The following is a 14,723-nucleotide window of genomic DNA, read 5'->3' on the forward strand; positions in this document are numbered from 1 at the left end:
AAAAAGGAAGAACATCTTTTCACAGTCTGTAGATGCAAAGTGAAACTATTTTGGTAGATTCAGCTCTCCCACGTTGAAAGGCCCAGTGTTTCTCATCTCTGACTTTACTCTGAGGCATGAAATTTCACCCATGACTTGACAAACACACATCCACAATGCTTTGTGGCTCCGCAGAAGCCTGCTACCACCCTGCCAAAGCTCACCTCAATGTTTTGCTGGGTTGATAGTGCCAAATTACTCCCTTTTTTTGGGTTTTCCTTATTTTGACACATCTTACTTTGCTAATACTTCTTCCTGGAGCTGAAAATCCAGTGATGTGGAGATGGTGCTCTTGTTAGCGCACTGACATATCCATGGTTGGATACAGACAGCCAGGAAAGAAAATAACTGGGCCCATACTAGCAGCAGTGTCCCCTTTACTGTCAAGTGGTCACCACCAGCTTTACCATAGATGCTGAGAAAACTGCTAAGCTGCAAATGTATACAAGAACCATTTGCCTCCAGCCTCCTCACAAGGAGTCACCTAGCTCAACAGAGGGCAGATACAGCTTGGCAGCCTGATTTTGGACAGACTTCATCTACAGCTCACGTAGTGGACATTTAAATCAAAACCGGTTTATGAAGAAGCATTTTAAATGAAGAGAGCTGTGTTTAAACCTGATCTTATGAAAGCTCAGCCATATGCTTGGCTTACCAAAGTTAGCTCAAAGGGATAATAATTCTATATACTGCCTTTGAAAAGATGCAGTATTTTTGGTCTATGCAATCTAACCACAGAGATGAAGGAATCTGTAAATGTTTCAGTATGGACCGAGCATCTTTCAAAAGGAAATGGTCTATCTCAGCGAAGTTGCAGAGGGGTTCAAAGGAGTGGATGACACTCAGTAGTTTGTATAATACAAGGAAACAATCAAGGATTAAAAATCTATTATTCTGGGATTACTGTACGAATTTTCCTCCTAGCATTATGAAAGGTTTCTGTTTCCCTGTCAACAGATCATCTTCTACGATGTTGTCTAAATACATAGTACCTCGTCCACTCACTGTCAGCATTGTCACACCCTTTGATTCAGGGGAGATAAGAAGACAGGTCAAAAAAGAGGTAGCAAGTGATTGTAACACCTGTGAAACATTCATGCCTAATATGTTGTTTCCTAGGTTTGATGCTCACATACTTATGATATGTCTCCTGCTTACTTCTTCTCCCTCAAGACAATTTATTCTTTATTGTTCCTATATCATCTTGGTCCGTTTTGGCATTGACACATGTAGGAGCCTGCACATGCTCTGCCCTTCTTCAGGGATAACTAACATACCGCTCTAGAATAATTTTTAAAAGCTAGGAATGGGGAAGAACAAAACCAAAAGATCAAGTCAATGCCTTGGAGAACTTTTGTTCTGGTACACATGGAAATTAAATTGTGTTTGTCTCCTCCCCCTGTTCTAAAGGCAGAGGTGGCATTAACACACATGTTTCTTCAAGCTCTCTTGCAGCTTTTAAAACATAGAGAGCAAATGGCAGATTTACCTTTCATCTCCTTTTGAAACTTAAGTTAGGCCTTATTGGTAACAAGTGAAATTAAACTGGTTGTTGCTGTTTAACTCCTCTGTGCTATTTCCTCACATGAATTAGTCATGATCAACCCTACTTGGCAGTAGTCCTTACAAAAAACAGAACAGAGAGAAGGGTTAAGCACTCCCATACAATTTACTCAATAAATTTGTCATACCCCTTATATAGAGTTGTCCCTCCAGTCCTGCTTGTTCCCTAACATATCTGGCAGTTTGAACAATGTTGGCAATATTTGAGCAATTAGGCATTCCAAGTGGAAAGGTTAATGTACCTTACCCTCAAACACAGGGTGTGTTTTGTCTTATGCCTTCAACCACCCTTGATGAGCATCGATTGCACAAGAGCCGTGAAGTAGGAAGGTCTTCTTTCAGTTTCAGTATGGCCTAGATTGTTTTGGTTTAGCAAAAGGCCACTAGTCCAATGGCTAGGATGGAGCAAACACACCTTGACTTCAGTGCTATTGAGGCAGATCACTAAGAGGGAACTTTGTTGTTGTTATCACATTCTGAGCGTTAAATGCTTTGGTCATACTACCACCGGTACAAAACCAGGTAAAAGATAACCCATAAGAGAAACCCCTCCATGGAGCCTGGAGTAGGACTGGTCAAGATGTGTGATTTGTGGTTTATTTCCCCTTCTTCTGGTTGAGCAGCATTGGGATCCTGGTTTCTTTTTTGGCCAGTTCTCAGAGACATCACTTTGTTTGCGGTCCAAGTCTGGTGGGAAGCTCTGGACAGGAGCAGGCAAGGCTGGAGAAGTCCTACATCCTTGAGCTGTGTGGGACCTTCAAGACCACGGTCCACCAGGACAGGAACAAAACCGGCTCCCAAGTCAGCTAGGCCACGAGACAACATCCTCAGCCCAAACCATTGCTGAGGTTGGAGAGCAAGTGTGAACTGCAAATGACAGCCCCGCAGAGCAGCGCCCAGGTCGCTGGGAGGCCAGTGGCTGCTGGACTGGCTGCCACAGCCCTCTCCTGCCAGCAGTGGGACACACCCAGCAGCCAGCCTCACCGCCCTGCCCCACAGGGATGCTTGGCTGCCTAGTCAGGACCTGGCTTAAGTAAGGAAAACACAAATTTAGGCAGCAGAGAAGGAAGTTCTGCAGGGCGCAGCCACCACCAGTGCTGCCCATCCACCCTGAGCCTTCACAGCATGTTGGAAGCACTGGTGGACGAAGGAGGTCAGGCCTGAGATGCCTGGCTGCCACCTCCCACAAGACCTGAATGGGTCTGAATGACCCAACCTGTGCTTGGTTTCTCCTGCAAGGCTCCACACACCTCATCAGGGTCTCTCATGCGGCAGCCCCGTACTGGTAAAACGGCTGAGAATTGGGCACTCGGCCTCTCCACTTGCGGCTGGCGGTATTTCCCTGGCTGGGGTGATGTTGATGTTCACAATGAAGCTTTGGCAGAGAAAGAGAGACATGTTGTAACCATTAACAGACTTTGCATTTAGAATTTATCTCTGAAAAGGAGAAAGGATAACCCAGCTCAATGGGGTTTTTGTTCAAGTTTGGGTCTACACTTTCGATTTTAATACCAGTCTTGGTCTTCACCATTGTCTTCCTCTGACCCAGAAAAACTTGATCATGAAAATAGTGTTAGCTAGAAAATAATAGAACTGATAAGTCATTGCAAGCACATGTGTGTCTCATTATACATCAGTTCGGTTTCACTATATATTTTACACTATGTAACATAAATTTCACTATGCGCCACAAGTATTTCAATATGTGATAGTCAGAAAGTGGCAGTTTACACTAAAAGTTTCAGTATGTGGTAGGATATTTCAAATACTATAAATTCTCCTTTTAGATTAAATGCATTATGTAGATTAGTAAGAAATGCAGTTGTTTTAGTTTACCCAGTGTGGTTTTATTTCAATACAGTATTTAGCGCTGTGCTGTTCAATTGCCATGTTTATTTTTATCATACATATTAATGGATGATTAAGTGAAAATTCATTAAACATACACCACACAGGACTCAGGAAACCCGAGTTCCGTTTCTTAGATCTTTTATCTTAACTCAACTTACACCATATTAACAAACACACTATATTTACAAAGACTATATTAACGAACAGAATAAACTTCCTGTGCGAGCCTGTTATTGGCCTGTTTTCTTTAAAATGAATTATCTTTGAGCAAGTAAAATTTGAGGGACCTGAACTCCCCTGTAAGGGTTAAAGAATTGTTAAAGCAACGAGAAAGTATATCAAGGGTCCACACCGAATCACATTTTATTGCAGATGACCACTGTTTCAGTCGCAGCCAGAAGCAGAGGAAGCTGCACTGCCAGCACTGCACTGCTAATTATGGCTTTGAATCTGTTGATAAGTTGACTGTACAGGTATCATGTTAATCAGGCCTTTTGCTAGAAAACCCCATCCCAGTTGCTGAAAAGCGGTATTCACCGTGATACTACTAGACCAAAAAGCTCTGCCATATATTAGAGTTACCAGGTCATCATGTTTTCACACATGACACCCTTCAGCACCAGAGGGTACAGATTACCTTTGAAAGATACTTGCCATGAACCAAGAACATATAAAAACCAGTCACGTGGCTTAGTAAAGCCAAGGCACATGTGCAGCAAGGACCATCTCCTGTAACCTCGGTCAAAGCTATACTAACGATTCCAGAGTGGTGCAGCAAAGCAATTTCCCCACATCCAGTACCTACCATCAGAAATGCAGAAAGAAGAAAACACATTGGGCTAAGAGTTCTCCCTCATTCTCATGTCCTCTAAACACAAGTTACACCAAGAACAGCTCCATGCAAAGTTCTATTTTATTCAAAAACCAGTGTCAGCAGAAAGCACAGGGCAATGCTGAACTCCAGCCCAAGAGAGAAACGTAAGACATTTATCTCTGCTCCGGTTTCTGTTCCTGGAGATATAATCACACACATAATTTTCTAGCAATTTTCAATGGATAGTTTCAAAATGTTAATGATCTGTACTGAAGTTCAGTGTGTTTAGAAGGACTGGAAGCCTCCCCTACTGTGTCTCGCACTCCTAAGACAAGGGTGACCCTGCACCGCCCTGACTCTGGGCAAGCCACTTATGGAGCTACAAAGGTCCTGGATTAATTGGAAACTGGGTCTTCTAACATAACTCCTTGCCCCACCACAGGCCTAGCAGACCTCATTGGCTCTCTGCCAAATAGTTTAAGCACCTATTAACCAAGGAAAAGGTAAAGAGCTTGGCTTGTAACATGCTGGATTTCAGCCCAGCGGTTTCAAATCTCCTAACCCACAAGAGCAGCTTATCTATGTTTGGAGGTCAAAGACCACAACAAAGCCCTGTTAACAGGTGCGCGCTGGCACAAACTCAAACACTTGGCTCTTCAGATTACAGCAGTTCCCTGGTTTCTCACAAGTAAAGCAAAAAGGGCCACCAAAGTGGTCAGTGACACGCTCAGGGCTAGCCTGAGTCTTCTTATGCTCATTTATTTGACAAAACATGTCACCACGAGTGCTTCCTTAGCTCACAGGAGGCAGAACTGAATGCATCCAGTATGCAGCTTGGCTATTCCACTGCTCCAAAATTTAAAACCAAGACCCACAGTACTCCTTGTTTGTAGCCTCTACCTACCATAAGAAACAAATTCTGCCCCACATACGCCACCAAGCAAAGCTCATGAGCTGCGTCTGAAACTCTGAACCATGAGTTTCCTCATGTGCCTCCTCCGAGGCAGTTTGAGAGCCGTCCTGCTGTCTGCCACAGCGTCCCTGAGTTAGACTGGAAAAAATGTGGGCTCATCTCTCCATTCAATAGAATATTTGGGATGAAATAAAGGTAATATTTTTAAGAGCATGTCTGCTTTCCAGCATGACCAAACTGGAGCTGTTCATGTTCCTGTTTGAGAAAAGGAAAAGAGACAACAGTGCAAACTTTCCCATATTCACTTACTTCCCATGTTAGATCTGCGCTGAGATATATACAAAGCAATGTATTTATGCCCTAGATTCCACTGCCGATACTGCCAACAAAAGCTAAATGATAATGATTTTCCTGCAGTCAGGTTGCTAGTCCAACAAGTTCTGGAAGGAGGGAAATATATTACACACATACTCCAAGTCTCCTCCTAAGCACCGTCAGGCTATAATTTTAGCTTACTCTTATTACTGACCATGTATAATTGATGTTCAGCCATCCTTTAGCCATCATGAAAGTTACATTATCTAAGCTGTTGCATTACTTTCACTAACAACTCATCTTGTCCAAAGTTTTTAGTATTTCTTGACTGAAAAGGTGGAACAGCAAAACCAGTTCACAAAATATATACCAACTTATTTATCAAATCCAAACCTTTTCATTTGACCCAATTAAGTTTCACTTGTAGGCTAAACCACATGATTTCAGGAAAAGAAACTGCAGCATAGCTTGAAGTATTCACTGTTGTGATTTCAGAAGCAGTTGGCATTGGCTTGAAGACTGCAGTTTCATGTGTACTAATAACATCTAAGACAGGACTTTTCCATCTTTGCTGAGTGGAGAAGTAGGACCATTTATAGAGTATAATTAAGCTGTTGAGTTTCCGTTGTTTTGAATGTGATCTACCTTTTTTTCCTCTTTACTCAGCTATGGCTGAAGCTATCTGTTCATCAAAATCCTTCTGTTTTGAATCAACATATCTCCATCTATGCAAATCTGAGGGGGGAAATGCTCACAACGCAGTTAATATTCCTGATAGCTGAAACATTCCCGTGGAACATCTCTGCCACATTCACATTTTACAGACATTTCTCTGTTTGAAGTCAACTTCTATATGTTTTCACACAGAAAATTTTCATCAGCCTCATTTCCTCCAGCTTTAGCAGCAAAACATTATCATCAGCATGCAATAAGCAAGAACTTTGCAAAGTGACACCTTAAAGGAAAAAACTCGATAAAAACGTTGTCTTGGCATGGTGTGAAGATTTTCCACATCAGCAGCTTCCTGCATTCTTTTCCGTTGATTTTCTTCAAATCAGCCTTTCTTTCTTTTTTAAAAAAAGAACACATATTGGTGCTTCTTCTATCTCTGATTAATAACAACTGGAGATTTCAGCAACATACCACAGCAAGTACTATTCTGCTGATCTTACCAAAGAAAAAAGACTAGTTAGGTCAAACCTTCACATTCATTGCTGCAAGTCCTTGCCTCTAACTGAAGTTCTCTTCAGGACAGAGGAAGCAGTTTTGCTTTGCTGGTAAGATTATTTGAGAGTTTTCATAGAAAAAAGACCTTTCCTCGATGTTTGTACTGTGGCTTTTATGCCACAAGACATAAAATAACGGTAAAATTCAGCATCTGTTGAATTCTACCTGTGAGGACAGGGAGGCATTTCCCTGTTCTGGAAGGGGGGGTTGCAATATTGTTTACCAAGATGGCAAAACCCACAGTTTTCATTTGCAAAATGCTCCACAAATACAGATGAAAGTCACAAAGGAGACTCAGGTGTCACTTTCATATCTTAAGCAAGATGGCCAAATGAAAAGAAACAGCTTGTTGATTTAAAGGAGCGCTGTGAGAACTCCTCTGGCATTTTACCTTTTGGACAACTGCAGAAAATTAATAAATCACTTGTTTAATACTGGATTTCTATACCTAGCTATCTGCTGGTTCCCATTTCCCATAAGCATAGGATAACACAAATTTCATCCTACCATAGTAACAGAAAACAGCAGTCAAAAAGAGAGCAGCACAGAAAGGTGTACTGTAATCAGCAGTTGTCTTCTGAAGGTGGCATATCTAATAATTTCCTTATTTATTTTTTTAATCTTTAATTTTAACATCCCATTATTTTCACAGAGCTGGCAGATCCAAAGAGTTGGAGAGGAACAGTCCAAATCCAAAAAAAGAGCTGGGGAAGGTTTCTGCCCCATGGCGGTTGCGCCTGGGATTAGGCACTGAGGCACAGCCTTTGGAAAGGATACTGCTAAAAGGCACAAGCCAATGCTGGTGTAAAGGAACCTCACTGATCTGTTCAAACCCCGAATCATCACAGACCATGCAAAAACCAAGCATTACGAGTACTCAGAATTCATTCTCAACAAGTGCCATCACAGATCAGATTCACGCCTTACCTGGAAGCTGACATTTGGAATTTACATTTATCCCTCAACTGCTTGTGGAGAAATAATGAAGAACACCAAAATTAAACTCAGGAGTCATCCCAGATCCTCTTTGCACTCCAGCTAAGCATATCCTGAACCCTGGGTGGTGGGAAAGGGAATCTGCACTGTCTTTTTCTTGTTCAGATAGCAATACCCCAGAGCATACTGAAATCAATTATTTCCATCTGCCACACACAACCGAGAAACCTGAAAACTGTTCTGCTAGTAGAAATCTAATACACCAGTGAGTAACAAGAAACAACCTACTGTTTTCTTTCATGAATGGTCACAATGTCCTGGAGATGCCACAAGTGCAGTTCACTGTTCTACTATGCCTGGTATGGTGGACATTTAGTACTGGTCTCCCAGCTGAGCAGTATATATCAAGCAGCAGGTGGCAGAGAACAGAAGTATATAAAATGCTGACACACTGCAAAGAAATTATTCTTTCCTTTCAGTCTGCATTTGAAAAGTATTAGACTAGTCATTTTTTCCCCTTCTTTTGAGGAAAAACTGGTAACGACCCAATTAACTACTTGCAGAAAGATAACTGCTTTGAGATTATGAAATTTTTTGTGCAAAAAGCCACCATTTGTAATAAAAGTAATTTCAAGGTAAATGTGTAGGACTTCAGCAGGTACAAACATCAATTTTAGTGCAGTTGCCATAGTTTAGCTGATAAAATCCCCAGATATTTAGCTGGTCACTGATATTGAGATTATTGACCACTATCAACAAGACCAGAGATGTCACTTCACCAGTGACCCAGCACTACCCCTCATTCCTAAACATCTGACTTTTAAGATGCTGCAGCTACATGTCTGCACCACCCACCCCCCCCTTTCGAACAGGAGCATAGCACTGGGTGGGAAGAACTACCTGTAGGCATAATTTCTGTAGCCATTTAAGCCCTATTTGATAAAACAAGAACAAGTTCAATCTCTTTATGATCAACTTGTGCAAAACACTCCAGGAAAAGCAAAATGTTATTATCTGAAGGCACAACTTAACCTTTGAACAGCATAAAAATTTCCTTCTTAACCATAAATATAGGACTACACAGAGCCATGTCTGTCTTCCATAGCTTGATGAATAGAATAGCTATGAATGTTGAAGCTTGATCAAAATGACAAGGACAACTAAGTGGATTCCCAATCATTATGAACTACTGAGAAGTAAGCATGCTAAAGAGTGAAACAGATGACCTTTCTTCAAATGACACGGATGAAGTCTGGTACTTGGCTCCCTATACCCAGGCATAGACTCTGGACGCACCCAAATTGTCAGTCACCTAAGCCACCCGGTGTGACCAGCCAATCCTCAGCAATTAACACTTGAGTCCCATGCACAGAAGATGAGCTCAGAGTGAGTTAGCTGGAAAAAAAGTGAGTTGCTGGTTTAGCAGGACTAGCAGAATTTTAAATAAAAGATGAGATCACACACTTTTAAAAAGAGAACAGTCTCGGTAGCAAATTCATAAAGCAAGTCTTTCACGTTTGCTAGAAAAGAGATTTTAACTGATGAAAAATCTGCAGTTACTAAACTTGTCACAGTATTCCCCAAGAATTTCTCAATAACTGAAAAGTGGACTGGCTAGAAGCAGACAGGCTAGGCAGCCATTCTCCTATTGTTAAAATAATTGGGATGTCTCAAGATTCTCAATTAAGATAACAAACTAACTCTTGTGGTCTGATCTTGTTGAAATATTTTGGATATTCTCTGTTTCTGACAGTCCAAGAAATTCTATTATTTTGTTTGACAAAAGAAGCAAAACCAGTAGATCTGTATGATGAATCCGCACATAATCACCCTCCGAGTCAGATCAAAGAGGGGCTCTGTGTCCGACTGCAGTATTCATTCCCCCTTCTTATTTATTGGGAGCTGCATTTGGCAGACACAATATTTTCCAGAAGGGAAAGTAAGATCCAGAATCCAAAATACTAGGAATGCTGCCTCCCCCTAACCATACATACTAACCTCAGCCTTATCAAAGCAGTCAAGAAAAATCTGAGGGTGCCGCATTGCAATGGTTCAAATTAAACAAGCCAAGCAAAAGATTTTAAAAATTTTATTTATGAGATGTGAAAAAGTTGCCTTCTACTTTCCAAACCATAGTGCTAAATACCAAAGAGACTGTGAAAGGGATGCCTCTATTATTCAAAAAATATTTGTGTGCTTTTGGTAGATTAATTGCATTTAACATTTTGGTTAAACACACAAACAAGCACAGCTTTTTGTTGTTGCTTCAAATGAAGCCAGAAAGAGAACAAAAGGCATTCAACTGAACCAATTTAGGTTTATAAACATATTAATTTTAAGAGCGCTATGTGTACACTTAAAATGAATTTAAAGCAGTCAACCTTTGCAGTACGATGCCCAGTTTCACTATATCCAAATAATCCATAAATCCAGATGCAAGTTGTCACAGACACTTCTTTGGAGAGCTTGCAAAGTTAAAAGTCAGTGTTTCCTATTAATTAATAATTGTTTTCAGCTGTTTTGGCAACTGATTAAAACAAAGTGTCTGCCTTTAATGTTACAATATAAAAGTTTTCTTCTTTAGAGGCCTAAGCGCCAAGCAGGAATTACCTCATTTGCAGGAAGGTGTCATACGGGATTGCTTGGAACATTTGTAAGCAAATAAGATGAACAGATATTGTACCTACCGGTGCAACGATTTCCATACCGCATCCATTACAATTACCCACTGAGCAGTTTCAGAGGAACATCAGCTGAAATAATTAAAACAATACTTCTCATGTTAATGGAGCACCATGCTATGAAAGAGTCACCCCATAAAGAAACCATATGGGCTATGCATCATTTACCAAACTGTGCCATCTTGTGAATTCAGTATCACACACCCTTTAAACATTACGCTGCAAAGCAGGACAGCACCTGTCCGAACCATCACCAGGGCATTATGGACAAGCTTGCTCCACGCATGAGTGGATGGTTCAACATAACTGCAGTTCTGTCCAGCGTTTGCTGCACAGCAAGATTAAACTCGGCTTTGAGAAGGACCTTCTGCCAGAAGTAGCCTTCTAAACATCGTCTTTTATTCCCAAACTTCTACCAGTTCATTCCCCCAGTAAAACTGAAACAACAGTTCTCCTGGAACCTGAATTTCCACATCCCTGCAGAGGAAGGAGAACAGATTTTATAGCATAAGCTGAGAAACTCGGCTTGCAAAGTGGAAAGCACTGACATTAACACCATCAGCAGCAAGATCCCTAGCTATCTTCCCTATCTGGACACTGAACAACTCATTGAGAAACCTTTCTCTCCTGCAGCATCGAGAAGTTTGTAAAGTGATGGAAAGTGCTGGATTTGAGCTCCTCTCTCTCTGGTACATCATGGGAGTTGCTGCTTGTTCTTCCAAGCTCTTGGCTTCTGCCTCTAGTTTTAAAAAGATTTAAGATGTTCGTTTATTGAGGCAGGATTTTTTTAGACTAAATAGCACGCTTTATCTCTGCAAGGCAATGAATCCAGATAAAGCTGCAAATGCTGAGCAAACAACAATGTGGTTGTGCTCGGAGACTGTATTAGTGACACAAACTCAAGTTTAGGTCAGCCCTCATTTTGGGGAAGGAGATTTTTTAACCAGTACAACACCCTTACTACACAATCTGAATGGAAGAGGGATACTTCAGTGCTGCAGAAAAACAGTGACCCACCAAAACACGCAGCAGAAAGACAGCACAAACAGCAGCATTCTCTTGTTCCTGTGATCCTATTTGCCATTGCAAAAGAAATAATTCTCAAGACATTTCCAACCACACTATTCACACTTAATCATATCTCATTGCACAGTGAAATTAAATAAAAAACCCAGCCACTGATTTGCTTCAAATAATTAGCACCAATGCTAGTCAACAAAATGATCCCTGTTCTAAGGTTACTTCAAATCCCTGAAAACCCCCTTTGATATAAATGACAAAATCACTCAGAAGAAATCCCGCAGGTAAAGATGAACACTCAGATTCATTACTATCGGTCAAGATGCATGTGTGGTTACAGAGCCTCTGGCAAATCCACAGTAATTATTCATCCTCACATTCTCTCTCCCCAGCCAACGCCAGAGAAAGCAGCCTGCTGCTCTCAGAGACACGAGCAACCTGTTTACCCTGGGACAACAGAAGGTAAAAGTTCCCTATCTCAGGGCAACTCTGAAAAGCTCACACCCTTGTTTATTATGGGGCAACAGCAGCACATGCCCATACGTTAAGATGTTAAGGATCTTCTCCTTTATCGATGGTATCCGGATTCATTTCAGTGAAGCACCTCACAACACATTGGGATCAAAGTAGAACACCTAAATATGTTACAGTTCATTCCAAGCATATATTATATTAAAGACGAAGGATGTGTTTTTATCCCATCCAGATAATACCTCGCAGCAAAGATCTACTTGCAGATGCTGCACACTCAATGCCTTTGATTATTTCAGCATCTTCTAATGATGAAGAACAAACTCCATTTAAAAAATAAACATATTTTTTTCTTGAACTCCCAAGTCTCCTGATACCATCAAATGGCATTTTGGAATAGGAGCCGCATGTGGTTTTGAAGCACTGTTAATTGCCTGCAGTGACACAAGCAAGAACTGAGCTGGGTGTGGGCAGGAGGAGGGGAGTTGTGCAATAGGCCTCTTCCATACACCGTCACACGATCAGGATTAGATTTGCTTTTTGAAAGTATACAGAAAGCTCATTACACAGAGACAGTAAAACAAGTGTGAACAAAGGTAAGTATTAGCCTTTGCGGATACGTCCATCTGCTTGAGTGCCAACTTTTAAAGAGAATTTAATTTATACTTTGTTATCTTGCTGGAAGCTTGCATGGTTATCCCAGACCAAATCTGTTAGAGGTGTGGCTCAAAAACTTGAAAGACCTCTATTTCAGACCCTCCTGAAATGACATGCAGAGAATTAATTGTTATGCCCAGTAGCTATAGTTCACCTGCTTCGTTGTTCAAAGCATGCAACAAAAAAAGAAAGGGCTGGATTAAGGAAAACTGTGGCATCTAGACTAGAGTCTGGGGGAGGAGGGAGGGAAGAGTGCAAGAACGTAAGCTTCAGAGAACTGAAATATTTCCCCCCGTGCCCCAAAAAGACATTGAACTCAACATGATTTATGGGGGCTAGATGGGATACAACTGTCAATTGCAGCAGAACCCTTGAACACATTCAGGTCTCAGTAAGAGATAAAATAAAGACCAAATAGTTCCTCGTATTGGCGTGTTAGAGACATACAATATATTTCAAAGAAATTGTAAGCTGACCCATTAAGATTGTGCCCTCTTACCACCGAAATAATTGAATGCACAACCAGAAATAGGACATCACTAATTTCACTAAAAACTGACATGATTTCTTAGTGAAGGATGTTTGAGCAATAAATCAAGCTGATTTTTTTTTTTTTTTAATTGCTATTATGGCTATTGTTCCAGTGATTCCTCAACAGCTGTCAAGTATAAATTTATAATCAATAAAACAAAAGGGGACTGTTTCCATAAGGGAGCAGATCCCCCAGATTGGCAGAGAAACTGCCTGGGTGATTCAGCAAAAACATGCCTCATCAGAAAGGTAGAAGTCCTTGTGTGTCTTCCTATTGCAAGGTGTCAAGATGTAAAGTGCTGAAATGCTGATGATTAAAATTGACACATCCTCTTTCTACTGCCTATACAACCCAATTATGAATATTGACATATTTTTCTAAACTAAACCCAATATAATGGAATCTTTTTCTGACTGGAAAATGAAACAGAAAAGCCTTGTGACCAAAACTGAGCTTGGTATTTATTACACACGTGGAAAATGTATTCTGCTGTTCTGTATGAAACATTCATAACAGTATAAAGTAAAACTTCAGAACCATGAAACAGTAATTTTCATAACACAAAGGTCCTTGAGTGACTCCATCATTTGTTCCCTGAATAAAAAAGCAATGCCGATGACTTGGTTTTCCACAATATATTAAAACAGGAACAAGAAGTGCCAGTGCAAACCATGTCACTATTTTGTGCAGGACCTCCCAATTCCTTGCAGTTGAAGAAGGCCCAGGCCTGGGATCTGCTGCAGACGAAGAAACTCTGTAACAGTTTTTGTAAATAAATGCTGTCTTAGGCAATGTGCTAAAACAACAAAGTGAAACACCCTCTCAAGCACACTGCTCGCTCCAAGGAGAAGGCAGCTACGGCAGACGGTGACACCAGAGGTGCCAGACATTTCACAGGTGAAAGCCAGTACACCACCACGTTCATGGAAAGAACGGAAAGGAAAGCACATGGTGGGAGCTGTAAGATGATGAGTGAACAAGAAACCTGGGTGAGATCAAGAATCCAGCTCTGTCATTTCACTCCCCACGAAGTACTTTTCTCTCGAGCCCCACCTTTGCTGTGTTTTAATTCTTGTTTCCCTCTCCCCTCCTCCGCACCCTTCTCTCACTGTTCTCCTACAGGGCTACCTAGTTTGTGGTAACAGGCAGCAGAAACGAACTCATGCCTCAGACGTCGAAGGAGAAGCTGTGCAAGAAGGGTCATGGAGTGCTCCAGAGATGAGGGTTTTAATCACATGCACTGTACAGTGACTGACAGCAAACCTGCAAGGGAGAGACAGGCACTGGAGAGCAAGGGGTAGGTTCAACGCATCCCATGTCAGCTGAGGTCAAGGATTAGCTAAAAACAGAGAAGCTGCAAATTAAGATTTGCAAACAAGGGACATAACTCATATGATAAAACTGTCGCAGTGGAAATAGTGAACAAGCTGTATAACTTCCTGGGTCATGCTAGCATTTTGGGGCTTGAGGGCCACTCCCACCCTGATCTCTGCCTCCCATTTGCCTTGTACAGACTCGGATAAACTTTAAAATGAAGGAAGACCAGATTATTTTGCTAATTTTAAACTGTGGAAAAAAAATCCAGTGAGAGTGTGTACACATATGACTGATGAAAATCAAACCTCTGAAGTGCATATTATTTTAATTATAGCTCGAAGAGCATGTAAGGTCCAAGTTTCAGCCAGATAGTTTCCATTTTGATCT

This window comes from Athene noctua, chromosome 1, assembly GCF_965140245.1.
Source record: "Athene noctua chromosome 1, bAthNoc1.hap1.1, whole genome shotgun sequence".
NCBI lineage: Eukaryota > Metazoa > Chordata > Aves > Strigiformes > Strigidae > Athene > Athene noctua.